This window comes from Balaenoptera ricei, chromosome 5 (genome assembly GCF_028023285.1).
Source record: "Balaenoptera ricei isolate mBalRic1 chromosome 5, mBalRic1.hap2, whole genome shotgun sequence".
Taxonomy (NCBI): domain Eukaryota; kingdom Metazoa; phylum Chordata; class Mammalia; order Artiodactyla; family Balaenopteridae; genus Balaenoptera; species Balaenoptera ricei.
Genome location: NC_082643.1, coordinates 133,050,149 through 133,067,614, shown reverse-complemented (window position 1 = coordinate 133,067,614; position 17,466 = coordinate 133,050,149). Strand labels below are relative to the sequence as shown.

Below are 17,466 nucleotides of genomic sequence, written 5' to 3'. Positions count from 1 at the left end.
GGGAAAGGAAGCAGCTTCCCGCAGTCAGCCAGCCACCCAAATACCTCCCCAGCCACCACGGAAAAAAAAAAAAAAAAACCCAAATAAAAAATACAAATAAAAGTGCGCTGTGTGTGTGTGTGGGGGGGGAGGGTTCTTGTGGCTTTCTGTCCTTAAAAATCTAATTCCTTTTGCTTCATTTTAGGGTTTCCCCCAGTTCAGCCTAATTTTTCAATCTTAGCGCAGGAAGGGTGACAGGCGTCCCCTTTCCTCATCTGTAATCTTCCCACTGACCAATTAATAAACGAATACAATAGTCAGCGTCCTTTATTCCGACAGTCTTGGCGCAACGCGGTGCTGGCTAAGCCCAAGGAGGAAATTTCGATATTTCAAGACTGTCCTCGGTTTGTCTTCTTGCTGATGGGAGGAGAAGGAGGAGGAGGAAAAGGAGGAGGAGGAAGATGAAGAGGAAGAGGAGAAGGAAGAGGAGATGCTGTTGGCACCGCTGAACATGCCTCTTAATGTCAACGGCTGGCAAATGCGAAAGAGCTTAAAAACAGCGAGAGAATTTTGTGCCGAAAAAGCATAGAACGGTTCTGCAGCATAAAACTTTCATTCTCTTCATTTCTCCGGATGGATGTTCTTCTTGGCATTTTTTCCTCTTTCGCTCTATTTGTATTTTTTGGCTTTCATAGTCTTGTCTCTCTCTGTCCTCATCTCCACCGTCGTTTGCCTCTCTGTAAGTGTGATGAGCAGTTTCTTTTTCGCTGTTTCCTTCCCAAGCCTCTTCTTCCCTCTAACCTGTCTCTCTTCTTTCCAGTCCTTCCCTCCTCCTGCCTCAGCCCCAGAGCCTGCGATCTCGGCTGACAGTTTCTGAGCTCCGAGCGCTCCGCTTCTCTGTTTTTGCGCAGCGCCCTCATTCTGCCAACCAATCGCTGAGGAGCACCACCCACCGAGCCACCGCTAATTGGCCAACCTGACCGTCAAGCAGGCGCGTCACGCAAGCAACCGGGCCGGGCGGGATGCAACCCGCGCCCGGGCTGCCGGGGTGAGTGTGAGTGTGAGAGCGACCACAGCCCGGCAGGTCCCGAGGCGCTAGCTGGGACTCTGCCACGGAAAGTTCCCAGACCCCGGCCGCAGGTAATGGCGAGGGAATAGAGAGGTTCCCCTGTTTGCATCAGCAAACGCGAAAACATAATAGCAGCAGCGGTATCCTCTCCCAGGAGCGGGGTTTCCAATGACGCTAACATTCTTTTTCCTTTAAGGTATTTTCCTTGCTACTGATCGTGGAAATAAGTCACCGAGAACAGGAAAAAGTTGCAGAGGGGCCACTAATTGGCAGGGGTTACCTAATTAAGGGACTCTGGTGGAGATTGGCAGGACTTTTAAAAAACAGATACGATAAGGCCTGTGTCAAACTAAGTGTGAGGGTCTGAAGGGGCCGTGTAGGAAGGGGTGAAGCTTAGGTGGGTCCTGAAAAAGCCGCGGGATTCAAGCCCAGGGTTGAGGGCTGGCGGCTCCTATAGACGTGCGGCCGCGTTAGACTTACCTCTTCCCTTCCTAAACGTACATCCACGATATTCTTACCAAATAGATTAATGCGCTTGGGGACCCGGTTTGAGCTGTGAACGCTTTGATCAATGACTGAGGAGTTTCATCTGAGCTCCGCTTTGGAGCCCGCCCGCCTAACGCCGGCCTCGCGGGCCTCTGGCTTGTTCGCTGCAAGGCGCCGCGGATATCCCTGCGCGTCCCCCCGGATATCCCTGCGCGTCCCCCCGGCCAAGTGCGACGCCGCGGCGGCGCGCACAGGCTTTTTTCTACTTATTCTGACAATTGGAGAGCTCCCCCCGCCGCCCTCTGCTAGACCGGAGCACCGATTCTTGCCCAGCTTGGGGCAAGACCACTGGATGAGGGCAGCTGGGCGGCGGCGAGCGCGGGCGCGGGCGGAGGCGGGGGTGGGTGCATGGGCTGAGTCGCTGCACACGCGGGGCCAGAGTGTGTGCCGCTGCGGGTATCTGCGAACGCGCTTGCACATTCACGGTGCTCGCATCCATCCTTCCTGGTCCAGCGCACAGCTCTGTGTAAGCCCCAACGGGGTACCCTCCACACCTCCTCCCGGGTCCCGAAGGATGCGTTTGACGAGCTCCGAGGGTTCACTCCCGAGGCGCGGGGGCAAAGCGGCGCGGAAACGCACCCAGCTCCTGTGAAGTTGAAATAGAGCGCGAACTCTTCAATGCGAGAGAGTGGATTGAATGTTAATTCTCCAAGAAAAGATTAAAAAAAAAACACAAAACATAATTGTGTGTTAATTAGTGGGCTGTAAGGGGTTGTTTATTCAAACGCAAGCAGCCCTTGTTCAGTTTCCTTCTTATGCCACAGGATGGGAAGGTCCCTTGGGGCTTCCTGGTACTAAATGACCTGAGAGCAACACCGCCACAACCTGCGGGAAAAGGAGAGTCGTTTCCCCGACCCCGAGGTACGTTGCCATTCCCTCCTGGCGGGGAATTAAGGAGGGCGAGTGGCCATGGGCGTGATTATAGACTGAGGCATGCCCCTGCGAGTCCCGCGAGCGCGTGCCTGCTGCCCTAGCCCCCCCCCCCCACCTTGGCTCTTTCATGGAGATGGGTCCTGCCTTTGAGCGGTTAGAAGGAAAGGATGCCAGCAAAAATGGCTAATCCTTTTCCAGCTGCAGTAAATTGACGATTGGCCAAAGCCAAGCGAAAACCGCTGCAGTTGAAATGATTTTAGCATCACGTCTGCGGCTGCGAATGGAGCGTCAGTTTATAAAAGGACCTGTGGATCAATGAAAAGGAGATTATAGTGTATCTGAATATTAATAACGGCGTTGCATCTGTATTTTCTACCCCTCCCCCTCCCTGTTTTTTCTTTAGATCTGCAGGATTGAAATGACATGTTTTGAGGTCTTCAAGCTGACTCATCAGAATCCTGAAGCATTTTTTAAATGACGGTAATTTTCTAATATTTCATTTGTACATACGGAAACACTTGTGTGTGTGCCCGTGAGCGCGCGTGTTTGCGTGTGAGAGACATGCGGCTGAATGACAATGCAGAGCCGGAAATTGTTTGCGGGAGACGGTTTGTGCTCTCAAGATGTAGATGAAGTTTGAGCCGACTTTGGACGTTCGCTGAGAGCCAGAGAGCTTCCCGAGATGGAGATGAGAGCGTGGAGAGATGGCCAGATTTGCCTGTAAATAATCACTACATCCACTGTTAACACTTGAGCTGCATTTTTTTTTTTTTTTTTTGGTAGTTGTGTTTGAAAGGGGAACTCTCGCCGCAAACGTGGGTTACAGGCGTCTCCTAGCGGCGAAAGCAGCACAGGGCAAGCCGGAGAATTTCGCTTTGGAGCTCTCAGTCGACAGGGCTGGCCTGTTGGGGGCTCTTCAGGATTTCTTGGGTCGCAGAGGCCTGCATTCGCGCCGGCGACGCCGGCCGGGGTCCTCTAGAGGTCTCGCCTCTGACTTCTAGTCTCCGAGGCGCCGTGGTATCGGCGGGGTGACGACGGGGTCTTCCGCCTGGGAGAGCAGACGCGAGCCTGGCCGTCCGCCTCCGTCTGGGTAGCTCTGGCCAAGGGCAATTGCAGGAGCATTTTGTCCCGGGCCAAGATTCAGACATTGGCATCAGCACCCTTACTGCCTTACTTGCCTCCTTACTCTGGAACCTTAAACAGCACCTCCCCCCCCCCTCGTCACCCACGAATCAAAACCACACTTTAAATCTGCCTTTTAAAAATGCTTTTGAAATGAAACCCGTGTACTTATTTCCTTGCTGTGTCAATCCAGCAGATTTCCCCCCCACCTCCTTTTTCACTCGGCGGACCCCAGAATTTAGTGAGGCCGTGATTACATAGATAACAGCTTCGGCGGGGGGGTGGACGACCTCTCTGAAGTGCAGAATATAGTGCAATGCAGCGTCCTTCGACCCCCTCCCCCTCAATTATTGAAACCGGCCTGGAGAACCAATTCCTAACATAACCCTCCCCCCACCCGACGCCCCCTCCAGGAGCGCCAACCATCTGGGCCCAGACAAATCGTATCCTAAAGCAGATGGGGAAAGTAGCTATTATTATTTGGAGGGGGGTTATCAAAATCAATTTTCATAAAAAATCCTGGTAGGTGTGTGAGTGATTATGTACCCTCGTCTATTTCATTGTCCTCTAAGGGCAGCCGAATGGGGAGGGCGGCGCTAAGGATCTCACCGTCGCGTTTTATGTACATAGTTACAAACTTTGAAAGCAGCTAACCGGGCTGCTTTCTTCCCTACCCTTTTCTGTAAAAGGCGGGAGGGAAACAAGTTTGTTAACCAGCGTTTGGATGAATGAGTGTTTGCAGTGATTTAATTTGACTTGAAAGCAATTTGTTTCTAAATCCTCTTATTATTGCAGTGTGCCCAGAGCTTTGAGAGAAAAAAAAATTTTTTTTAAGAAATGCAAGAAAAAAAATTTTAATTGTCAATAAGGAGTCTTTCAAATGCCAGGCCCCTGCCAGGGTTGAGCTGGGTGGTTTCTGGCACTTGTCATTCCCAGCAAGCACAGTGCAGAGAGCAAATGCAAAGTATCTGGAGTGTATTGCATCTCGAATGGGTAACCATGAAATCAGTTTATTTGTAGTAATGTAACCTAACTTAAGAGGTGGGAAGGCAAGGCTTTGGAGCCAATGCCACACTGGTCGTTCTTGTTCATCTACAGTAGAGTGAGTGTTGACTAGAGTTTCTGGAAAAGATTTATAGCATATACATGCTATTGTAAGCATTCAGGTAACTCTTTTGTTACTGTGTTCTAATCCTTTGGACCCAACAGAACAAACCAACCCACGTTTCGCGCGCTGAGAATACTAGCTCGTAAGTGTTACTTGATATTCGAAGTAGAACCGTTCTTCTCCATTTTGTTTAACCTTGTTAATATTGGTGTGGCTTCACATTTCAGTGTCTTTTCGGTTATCAGACAGGGCCAGCATTTTGTTAAACTCTAAACAGTGAATTAAAAGCACTGATGAGCTGAAGCAGCCCTTTAATGCAAAATGACAAATTGCACTTAAGCAATACATGAACAAGAAAATGATTTATGGATTTTTACAATGGTCTGAGCAAATGAAAGCAACATGAATTATACATCCTAAATGCTCACAATATCATTTTGGAATAATACTGTTTCAGTTCAGATGCTATACTCCTATCCTTTCTATAAGAGATATTGATCAGTAAGAAGTCCAGGAGTATTTTTAAATTAGGCAACGGTGTTTGATACTGGTTCCAAATACATATATTTTTCCTGAGTACGGGGTGGGTGATCAACATTGAGCACAGTAACATTCTTGTCGGCTCCCTCATATATTGTGTCTTTTAGTGACAAATAGGTAGTCCTTTGGAAACTTATGTTTTGTTCCACACCTTCTTTCAAAATGTAAATGAAGAGATCTGATACAGAATGGCAATCTTTATTACATCATGACCTCTTTTTCTGAAAATCAAAATGCATTACCTCATCTTATCCTTTTCTTAAAAGTTGCTTTGGATAGTGAAATATCTGATTTCTCCAAAATGTCTCTTATCCTCTTCATATTGGTTTATCCTGTCTTTTGTTTTAGAGCATTGTTTAATCCTTAGTGTGTTAAAGACACACCTGAGTGAGTAAAAATGTCACGTGCCTTAGTTTTTTTGGCATTAGTAGACAAAATAGATCTATGGCCGTCTTAAATTACAGAAAAATACTCCATCAGATAAAATTTTGTGTGGTGCCTGTCTGAAAAAAAATTTAGTTACTTCTGTGTTATGATGAGTGACTACTCCTAGCATTTTTATTTAATCATTTGTGGCTTATATAACTAAATATTTTGGGTGTGTGTAGAATTTTAAGTGAAGACGTTGTCCTTACTGTATTACATACTCAACCAGAGGAAACTTCTAATTACCCAGAGGCCTCTAGAGTCACATTATTAGGCTTAATCTTAATGATCCTGTTTTATTAAAAAAAAAAAAAAGAAAAAATTGAATCCCAGCCTCTGCTTTTGACAGCATTAATAATTACTCTTACTGAAGATTACTGAAATCAATGATGTGATTAGGATTGTAAATAAGAACTACAAGACATCACATTTAAAAAACCAGCTGCTTTGCTAACAGGGATGATGTATGGGTTTTACTGATGGGGCCCAGAGGTAGAAATGAAGCTTTAAACATTAAGGTCGATATAGAACAATTTCAAAAATTAATTGCAAGCCCTGATTAAGTTTATATGAGTAAGAGAAAAGATGTCTAGAAATGTCTCTTTTTTCTTCCCCGGGGAGTTTGCTTCTTATTTGACAGTGATACAGTCAACATAATACTTGTGTTTGTCTGGAAAGTATAAATTGTTTTCTTAAGGGGAAGCCCCTTGATTTTATGAATACAGAATGAGATTACTCAAATTGTGATTAGGGTTACAAGTCATAGCATTATTTTCTGAAGGGTTTGAAAAACGTTATTGGAGACAGGCACCATGGAAAGAATATGAAACGTAGAGTGAGAATTACATTAGTAATTAGAATTACAATAGTAAACAGAACAAATAGTAAAGCAGATACTTCAGTTAAAAAAAGGTATCTCTCTCAGTTTGGCTAGTTACTGTAACTCTTTCTGTATGAAACTTGATTTCTATGATGTCTTATTTAAATAGACTTGGCAATGCTATACTGTAAAATGCTTTATTTGATTGCAGTTTCTTGGGGTTTTTTAGGTGAAAGTGACTCATGGTTTTTAAACAGCTAGTATATGCCAAGCATTCTTAGATAAGTTGTGGTATTTTCCCCCATGTCTACAGGTAATATCATCCCAACATTATAGGTAAGGATACTAGGATGTTCAGAATTTAAATATCTCACCAAATTAATACAAAATTCGGATCCAGGCCTTTTGACGCTCAGGTTGGGTCTCGTTTTACTACACCATGATGTTTTCCTAGCCTATCTGACTGAATGTACTTAGGAGATAAAACAAAAAATGAATTAATTTAGAGATTAAAGATGGAGTTCATCCAGTTTTTGTACTAACAGAAGTACTGATTTTATGCTAGTCAAAATGGCTGGTACCTTATTGAGTTGAGCCATGAAGGAATTCATGAATATATTTGAGGAGGGTTTTTTTTTTTCTTTTGAGGTTTTATTAGGAAACCAAAACTTGAATACATTTTCTTACAAGTGAAAGAGATTACAAACCATCCATCTCTTTCTCATGCTGAAGTGCCTGGCATGGGAATCATAGGGATTTTAATGACTGAAAATGGAAATTGATAAAACAAACATGTCCAAAAGGAAGGCACCTCTGCTTTATCCGTTCCTGAAACACACCATGTTGATCAATGGCCCAAGAATTGTTGGCCTGTTCATTTAGTTTATTAGAGATTGTTAACAGCTAGGAAGAACTAAGAAGTGTACCCATTTTACACAAAGCAAATATTAGTGTTTTTTTAATATATTTCTGAACTTGTCTTTAAAAGGGAAACAGTGTTTTGTTAAGCAAAATTTCTACCATCATTTTATACTAATTTCTTCAATGTTGCTCTGAAAAATTGTTTTAATTTGAAATCGCTGAAAATTAAACAATTAAATTTATGTGACAATCTTGTACCAGCAGGAAATGAAAGGAAATGACTTAAAAACATTTTTAAATATGGAAAGAAATAACCAAAGGAAGGTGATTATGGAATCTTATTTACTTATTGTAAGTAAAATATGTATTATTGTTTTGGTAATAAGTACTGACAGAAGAAAAATATCATATTTCTTCTAGAAGTGTGCCCAATTATTCAGAATATGTGTAATGTAGGCCCTGTAAGGAAGGTTCTATATCTTACTCATTTCTGAAGGCACCCAACTGTGGCAGGTGATGATACATTAAATTATGAAGAATTAAACCAAATTGGGCTCAAATCCCTGCTTCTCCAAATATTTGAACTTGGCCAAATTACTTAACTCCTTTGAAACACTGTCAAAGTGTGTTAAACACTCTAAACATCTGTTAGAATAAGATGATATATTTACCTTCTTGAGTCATTGTGAGGCTTAAACTGAAATGATATATGTAAAATTCTCAGCCCATAGTAGACTTTCAATAAATATTAACTATTATCATAGCAAGATTTTTTTGAATGAGATAGTCCTTAACTAAGATATTTATTGATAATAATTAGTATTGATTTTCCTGGTGGTTTTATTTTCTTCATGAAACACAAACTAAAGTATTTACTTTGAGGACAACTTTACACTGTCCTTATTTTGCAGGAGATTATCATTTTAAAGAGAATGCAAATAATAAATGAAGAAGACCAATCTAACTAAATTTTAATTAAGCATCAAAACATAAAAATCAATGAGCTTTTCTTCATAATCATGTTGCTTTAACACTTTTATTTTCTTCTAGGTAAGTTTAAATTTTCTGTAAGTTTTAATTTATATGATAAAACTTATGTGTAGATTTATAAAATCATTTTGATGAAAACATGGTGTTTCATTGTAAAATACCATTTTTTAATTTCTATATTTATCAAAATTTTAGGATTAAAGGACTCTTATTTGACATATTCATGATTTTTCCTCCAATTCCTTGACGTAGAGTCTTAGTACCTACTACTGTGTTCATGCTGATGAGTACTAAAATTCTCAAAATTAAAAACAAATTGGTGAAAATCACTTAAAGTAGAATGAATTTATTAGAATGACCAGTTCTGAGCCTCAAGCCTCAAATGTATTTGACTTTCTCTTCAGCATTCTCCTCTTTGCTATACTTCTGTCTAGCATTGCTGTTATTAGTATTCTCCTTGGTAGCTTCTTATACTTTTAGAAACAAAAACATGCATTGGTGCTCGTGTGATAGGAGCACAGCTGTAGGGATACTGAAAGAATGGAAAACAAGGTAAATCATGGATATATTTCTCCAGAATTCATCCTCAATTTGATAAAGAATATGCATAAAAATGTTTTAATAACTGCATTCAACAGCATGGACAATACATTTAAACATATAATGACTATGAATGCTGAGTGCATGGGGAGTAAAGAAAAGACTAGAATAAAAACATTTAATTAAGCAAAGATTTCCAGAAAAGGCCAGTTTGTGTTAACGATTTTAAGGGCAATAGTACTACAGATTAGCAGAAAGAAATATCTGAAGCAGGTTAAAAGAACTTGCACAGTAAAGAAGTGAAAACAGTGATAGCAAAAAGCTTTTCTACGGAGATCATAAGAACAGGAAATTAAGCTTTTCAATTACAGGCCAATATCCTGACTTTGGACCTAGTTACTTAAATCTATGATGCCAGGCAGCTTCAATTTTGTTTCATTGGCTTTATTACTCCACATCCTCACCCGCAAGAACTTGGTCAGATTTAAGGTCAGCAGAGATGGGTGAGATCCTCATTTAGCATTCACACCTGAGTAATACTTTTGGTATGGATTGGGCTAATGGCCAATGCTCAGCCTTAGAAGTATGATAAAACCTAATATCATTGCTTGTTCATTAGCATATATATTTGAGAATCTTGGCTGCTGCTTCTAATTTAATGGTGAAGTGATGATAGCTGCTTTTCTCAAAATATTTTTAGAATCTTGTCTGATTAGACTACCTAACCAAGTATCTAATACAACAAGAACATGTTTTCATTCTGCTGGGCAGAATAAGGGAGAGAAGTATTGCTTAAGCCCAAGGAACCTAACAAACATTCAGGTGAACGGTCACACTTTTGATAGATTTGTTGGCTGCATAATCAATGCTTAATAAAGACGTGCTGACTAAATGAATGAATGCTTGACTTTTTAACTTTCCACTATTTTTCATCTTAAAAATATGTCTGAGATATTATACTCAATTCCAAAGGCTATGCTTTTAACAATCTGTATTTGAGAAAGGTCTTTTAAGTTGGTTATTTCAAAGAAACCTTACTTAAAATGGAAAATCCACTGTACATTACAAGTGTGCTCAAAACACTTGATCTCTCACTTACAACTCATGAAATGCATTCCTTCTCTCTCTGAACTGCTACTATTCAAAAGTGATGTACCATATTATAATGTTCTTTGTTTTCTAGTTTTCATCTTATTTCATATATACTATGTTGACTGTATAACTATGACCAGAGTAAGTACAATGGCCAGTATTCTAAATTGTTTTATTCCTTTTATAAGGTCAGAATGACAAGCTAAGAAGGAGTCTTCTGCGATTAGAATGTTAGATGTTAAAAGTAAATATGGCTGATATGGGAGGGCATTTGCTGCCTTAGGTAGAATCAGGAGATATAATTTAGAAGTGTTTCAGGGTTAAGTTAAAAAGAAAGGTTGATTGACTTGATAGATTCAAAGCAATGTACTGAATTTTCAGCCAGAGGGGACACTGTATTTTTTTTTTTTAATAAATTTATTGATTTATTTATTTTTGGCTGTGTTGGGTCTTCGTTGCTGCGCGCGGGCTTTCTCTAGTTGTGGCGAGTGGAGGCTACTCTTAGTTGCGGTGCGCGGGCTTCTCATTGCGGTGGCTTCTCTTATTTAAGAGCACGGGCTCTAGGTGCATGGGCTTCAGTAGTTGTGGCACACAGGCTCAGTAGTTGTGGCTCGTGGTCTCATAGAGCACAGGCTCAGTAGTTGTGGCGCATGGGCTTAGTTGCTCCGCGGAATGTGGGATCTTCCAGGACCAGGGCTCGAACCCGTGTCCCCTGCATTGGCAGGTAGATTCTCAACCACTTTGCCACCAGGGAAGGCTGGGGACACCATCTTGCTTCTGGTTTCTCTGTTCTTCAGTTTCCTGAAATGAAGGAATTTCAGTTCCAAAAAAGGACTGTTGATCACCATAGTATACATATATTTTTCTTTTCTTATTCTCCAGTTTCCTTTTTCATAACTAACAGACCTGTATTGTTTGTGGTTTAGATATTATGGAGTTTAGAAATAATTCTGTAATTAGGCTAGTAATTATTTTATACATGCAGGATTAAGAGTAATCTGAGAGGTTTTTCACAGGCTGATAAAACTGGGATTAGTTGACCAGAATGAAAGGGTTTAAGTATAAATATAAGGTACACACACAGGTTCACACACGTAAGAAAAAAAAGACCACAGTAGTTAAAACCATGTTTTTCGTATAAGAAAATATATTAACATATCAGTGAAACAGGATAGATCAAAGTTGAAGGATCCTATATGTTTGCTTGATTTACAGGGGAAAAGTTCCATGTCTGTTGTGAAAGGAAAGGTTAAAGTTTTTCATCTTATACAATATACAAAAATGAACTCCAGATGGATTTGAGCATTAACTCAAAATATAAAACCATGGAATAACTAGATCTGTAATAGTATTTGGCAGCCTAAATAAAGAGGTAAACTGTGGCAAGCTTGAATTACCAGGAATTGAGTTCATTTGGGAATAGCAAAGGATTACAATTGGAAAACACAAACCGCAGCAACCTACAGGGATGTCTGTTGAGGGTCTGAAGCGGGACGCATTTACGAGCAAGGAGCGCAAAGAGCGGGAATCCAGCCGGAGTCCAAGCTGTAAATTCATTGGTTTGAGGATGGAGTGGGATTGATGGCGGCTGTTCATTGGCCAGGAGATGTTTCCGCCTTATGCAAATCAGGCATTTATGGGAAATCAGTCTCTCAGTACTTATGTTCCATTCTCCTGAGGGCACGTTGGTGAGACTATCCTTTTCATAACTTCCTTTTCCATTTAAGATACTTGCACATGTCGAATATTTACACCCATCCAGATAGGTTTCTTAAAAGACCTTAACGTTGTGTTGTTCAGGTCTACTCCAGAAAGCAGAAAAAAAAAAAAAAAAAAAAAAAAAAAAAAATCCCCTAACAAGTATCTGAGGGACGGCAGAAATGGGAAGCTCGTCAAGTGGAGAGTACCCGGGACCTACTGCTAGGTAGCATCCGTCAGCTGAAACTGCTGATGGTGGCAACAGATGGAGAGTCTAGAAGGGGAAATCCAGGCTTGAAAGTTTTGGACATCTATGTTATTGCAAGGTGAGTCCCTTTTGACATTGGTGTGGGAAGAGGGGGAATTAGGATTGTTAGCCTTTCTGTATAATCTTCACTAGCAGGATAAAAAAATAATCCTAATTTTCGGTATTGAGGTTCTAGAAACTCTAGGAAGAGGCTTCTTTCAGTTGGTGAGTCCTTAAATAGTGAGACCTGTTTTTCGGATTCCAAGTGGAGAGTCCTTTTGGAACGCTGACTTGTTTCTAACATGCGTAGATAGTTTTGATAATCTCTTCTGATTGGAAAAAAAAAAACCTAAGTTACTGGTTGTTTTATGGTTGTTTCTTACTGAAGTTCACATTAGGATTTTTCTAAAAGTTTTTTGTTTCTAATTTATGTTTTCGTATATTGTTCCTTATTTGATCACTGTATTTCTTCTAGAATTAAAATATTTTAAGATTGTGTTTATCTCAGAAAGGTAGAAAGTGAGTAGATATCAACCTAGAACATATGATTTATTTTTAAAATCTATTATTCGTTATCCTGATTCTTTTTTAAAAGCACATCTGAAATAAGCTCTGTTGAGATGAGAAAATTTATTTACAATTTTAAAATGAATGTCCCTTTAAAAAACTGCTCCTTTTCTTCTTCCTTAAAGTGAGTCGTTTGGGTTTAGCTGGCATTCTCATAACTTATGTACTGTTTTTATGTTTAAAATAAAGACATGCATGGGAACATGAGATCTGATTCTCAGATCAGAGACTGTAACAAGAACTCCTCTATTTATTTCTGTGCTCTTAAATTTTGCCCACATATGAAGGTGAGCTTTAGATGTAAAGGCAGAAATGTTATTGCTGTTAGAGTTTTATTTCAACTTTAATAATTATGAATAAAATGGATAAAGGAAAAAATAAAGGCTATGGCATTTAAGGACATCATTTTAATATGGTGCTGCTGTATTAAATTGCTGATGGTTACACAGCCCCTGTAGAATTTTTATTGTGTTCAGGAACATCTGTGCGTTTCCTTCTATCTGAGAAGAATGTGTTATATTTCAGTGAATTATAGGTGGCAGTATACACAGCTAAATTCCATGTTTTATTGCAAGTATATAGAAGATATTTCAATTGGTTAACAATTTTATATTTAAACTTTTTGTCATTTTAGCCCCATTTTAAACTCCTCCTTCCTTTTTGTTGTTAATATAAGAACATCAAATAAACTCCCTTAGATAAGAGAGGGCTCTTGTGAAGTATTGTAAGTATCAGGTTTATTTTGAAACATTGTTAAGAAGTTTGTTTCTTTTTAATGTTATTAAATAAAGATACATTAGAAAGAGTATTCACTGACCAGTTGATTTAGTATTAAAATCAGAATTTTAAAGCTGAAAGGATTTTTAGAATTATATCTCAAACCAAAGACAGAAATTTTTATTCTGTCTCTTTACGTTTTCTGTTTTTAAAGTTACAGGCAAATATGATTTGACTGCTAAGTGGTAAAAATGCAATACTTCCTTGATTTAATGTCCTGAGGTGTGATAGCTATCTCTGAGAATGTTAAGTACAAAATTGCTATTCTTTATGCCTGCTATCTACTCTAAATGCATTATATTCATGAGAACAATAATACAATTATGAATGATGTAGCAAAACAATAAACGTTAAATTGACGATCGATAGCCATATTGTGGCATCTCATGGAGAATAAGAAAGTTAGGCATTACAGCAGTCCATTGAAACCATTCCTTCCAGCGACTTTCACAAGGTGCATCCAGGGTTTCCTGAAGGTTACCCACAGACAAGTGGGGGAGGGGTGGAGGATGGGCAGGGACAGTGGGGGTGAGAGCCCAAGAGGCAAGCAAGTTTTCCTGTTTTGTTTTACTTATTGAACTTTGTGAAATACCACACCCCTTTCCCTTTTAAACTAAAATCCTTTTATCTAATCCGAATTCTTCAGGTATAGAGGAGAAGATTGAAAGCTGAGTAGATTCAGACACCTACCCAGAGACATGTCAGTAATTATCAGTGTAGGGTTGACATTACACACTACTACCATGGATAAGTAAGCAGTCCTAACTTTCTATTTATGTTTTCTCCCATATTTCTTATTTGTTTGTTGGCTTTGTCCTCTTTGCCATCATAATTTGTTTATTCATCTTAATGCACTCAATTAGTTTGCAATTATTGGCCCATATGTAGCTTATAATTTTATAATTTATATAATTTTTTATAATGTGCTTGCTTGCAGATGCTCACATTACTGCTGGCCAGTTGTTTTAGGATCATTTGGTTCTCTCAAGCTGATATATAAGCATGATTAATTCCAATATGAAATAAGCAGAAAAAGAAATTCAGATAGAAACTATTTCTTCAGATTTTTTTTCCTGCTTTTTCCAAGGTCAATAAGATAAATTCTCTAAGCTTGAATGTTTTTAAAGTGCTTTCCAAGGAAATTTATTGTTTTTTGATGAGGTATAAGTTCTCCAGCATTTGGAAGTCTGAACGCTCTTAGGCATTTGGAGTTTAAAACAGGAATAAACCTTTAGAAACCCAAGGAGACTTTGGCTAAATGTATTGAGCTAAGTTCATCTTTAAAATAAAGTGAAGCCATGAAAATCTGCTAAAATAGGAGACTAACCCAAGGTCTCCTTTTTGGGTTGGAGAAATGCAGTGGGCCCCAGGTTTTATCCTCCCTATTTTTGAATAATTTACTCTCCTGATAGCTTCTGAGTGAAATAGCAAGTTAAGTATGAGTATCCTTTAACCTGAAACAAATATGCTTAGAGCTAACCTAATCCCACTGGATATGTCTCCCTAAAATGTTTTTAAGAATATATTGGTTGAGATCTCAGTCCTTCCCACTATTGATGCTTAGGTTTAATAAAAAATAAATAAACATCTTCAAGATGTGGGTATTGCAATATAAGTACAGCTGACTTATTTTGCATATTTGGCTAGGGCCTAAGAGAAAAAAAATGATCATTTCTTTAGGTTGTGCTTGCATAGACCTATATTATAATCTAGATTTTAGACCTTTTTACTTTTATGAACTCACATTTATTAACTATAGGGCCCTCCAGAAGCTAATAACGTGTAATCCGTCATGTAACTTGAATTTGAAATGAAAAATGGCAAGAACTTTTGGTTGATTAATTCATTTATTCATTCAAGAAATACATATGGAATACCTACCCATGTACCTTAGTACTTAGTGCTTGGAGTACATTATGAATAAAATAGACAAATGTTCTCAACTTTGTGTGTGTGTGTGTGTGTGTGTGTAATAAATAAATAAATAATCTAGTATCTTAGAAGGTGAAAAGTTCCATGGAGAATAGGAAAAGTAGAACGGTTTAACAGGATCTCTTAATTTAAAATTAAGGACTTTTGTCCCCTCAAATCTGTGACAGTAATAGAACTCTGACATGAAGTAGAGTGGGTTATTAGTGAGTGCCCATGTTTGTTTTGCCATGAGAAGAGAAAACAAACACAACTTTATATGTTCTTTTTATTTATTTATTTACTTATGGCTGTGTTGGGTCTTCGTTTCTGTGCGAGGGCTTTCTCTAGTTGTGGCAAGCGGGGGCCACTCTTCATCGCGGTGCACGGGCCTCTCACTATCGTGGCCTCTCTTGTTGCGGAGCACAGGCTCCAGATGCGCAGGCTCAGTAATTGTGGCTCACGGGCCTAGTTGCTCCGCGGCATGTGGGATCTTCCCAGACCAGGGCTCGAACCCGTGTCCCCTGCACTGGCAGGCAGATTCTCAACCACTGCGCCACCAGGGAAGCCCTACATGTTCTTTTTTAAGGTTTCCTTCGGGAGTTGCTTTAAAGTAGATTTCTCATTAGCTGCTAAACTCAATGTTTTCCCACTAGGCAGTTTGCCCCTAACACTGAATTAGTGGGAGAACCATTAAAACAACTCTGTCGTTTAATGACAAGAAGGTTTTTAAAGTAAAGGTATGTCTGCATGGGATGTCGAGTTGGTTTCAATTTTTTGATAGTTGCTTTTTTTTTTTCCCCACCAGAAACATAAGGCAGTATTTAAGCCAGATGTGTTGGTGGAAGCAAAACTTGGATTTAGGATAATAAGTCCCCAGCAGGAGACTTTAGAAGAATTTCTTGGTTGCCTCAACAAAACCCCTGTCTTCCATGGGGAATAGTTAAACAATTATAACAATAAAGAAATTAAAGCAAAGAAATGTCTGGTGACTTATTTGAGCAAGTACGTTTCACAGGGAAACCGATGATAAACAACTTTGTCAAATTTGACTGCTTTAAGAGCGTACCTCCATTGACCTTTGCAAAAATAGGACTTGCATTCAAGTTGTAATGAAAATGGCTTAACCATGCTAAATGTCAGTATGATGGACTCTTCTAGAATGTGCTATCTGCTAATAGTATAGGTGTGCTGCCTGTACACACTTTATAGGGTTTCTCTCAACTCATTCAGTTATATAATTAGACGAAGAGTGGTCTTAGAACAAGTTATGTCCTCTGTCCTTGCAAAACCTGTAAGTGCAAAATGCTCACCCTTGTAGCGCTCTGGATGATTTTGTCCTGCTAAAATTTCGTTGTTTGATTTTTACCAGTATGCCTATCTGCCAAGCTTATTTATTTGCTTACTAACTTCACACATTTATTTACTCACTTATTAAGAAAAATATGAAACGAACTCCTTTATGTTTGGGACATTGTGCTAAGTACTTATAGAGATCTGGATAAAAATGTTTTCACGTGAAAGGTGGGACTGTGATACTGCTAGTCACAGTATGCAACTTGAGAACCACTAGTTCTTTCTAGGTTATAGCTGTATATAGATTAGGAAAGGAGAGATGGATGATAGTGAAGACATAGATAGTAGTGTCACTAGGTTTGGAAGCAGAGAAGCAGAAACTGGATTAATTCAATTAGGTGCTACACATGTGACAGTCCTAATGATGACAAAGAAAATGTTACATGCTGTTGCTTTTATTCCTCTTAATAAGGCAGAGGCATTTTAATACATTTCAGAATTATTGCAACACAGTGGTCCTTTATGTGAAGTTAAAAACAAATTACATTATTGATAATAATTGTTCACATTTATATATTCAAGTAGTTTGTAAAGTTTTTATGAAGTTCTTTTGTAAAGAAAATTACTTTGAATGGATGATTTTATTTTTAGACATGGATGGATAAATTATACCATTACAGATTTTATTCAATCTATTTTTTTAATTGTTCCATGTATATTTTATCTTACTGGTTTGCTGCAAACCTGTTTTCTTTCTGTAAAGAATTTCTTATACTTTATAGAGTTGCAATGCAATTAATTATCTAATCCTTCTAAACATTCAAAGAATGATGTGTAAATCATTCTTCCACCTGTATGCAATGAGTTCTACTTTTGTACAACATATATAGAATTATTTTATACATACTTAGCTGTGGATGTCTAATTTCTAACTAAATTTCATCCCATAGAGTTGGAATGTTTTAGTTTCTTCAGTTTTATATCGTATCTTCTATAGAATGATTGTG

General features: G+C 39.1%; 1 long non-coding RNA gene across 1 annotated transcript; it reads left to right on the top strand.

The window, feature by feature from the left end:
* Positions 1-1,040: 1,040 nt before the first annotated feature.
* On the top strand, positions 1,041-16,048 carry LOC132366663 (uncharacterized). Its single transcript, XR_009503493.1, has 4 exons — positions 1,041-1,119; positions 2,359-2,455; positions 2,871-2,947; positions 15,972-16,048. It is a non-coding gene; the product is annotated as an uncharacterized LOC132366663 (long non-coding RNA).
* Positions 16,049-17,466: the final 1,418 nt, after the last annotated feature.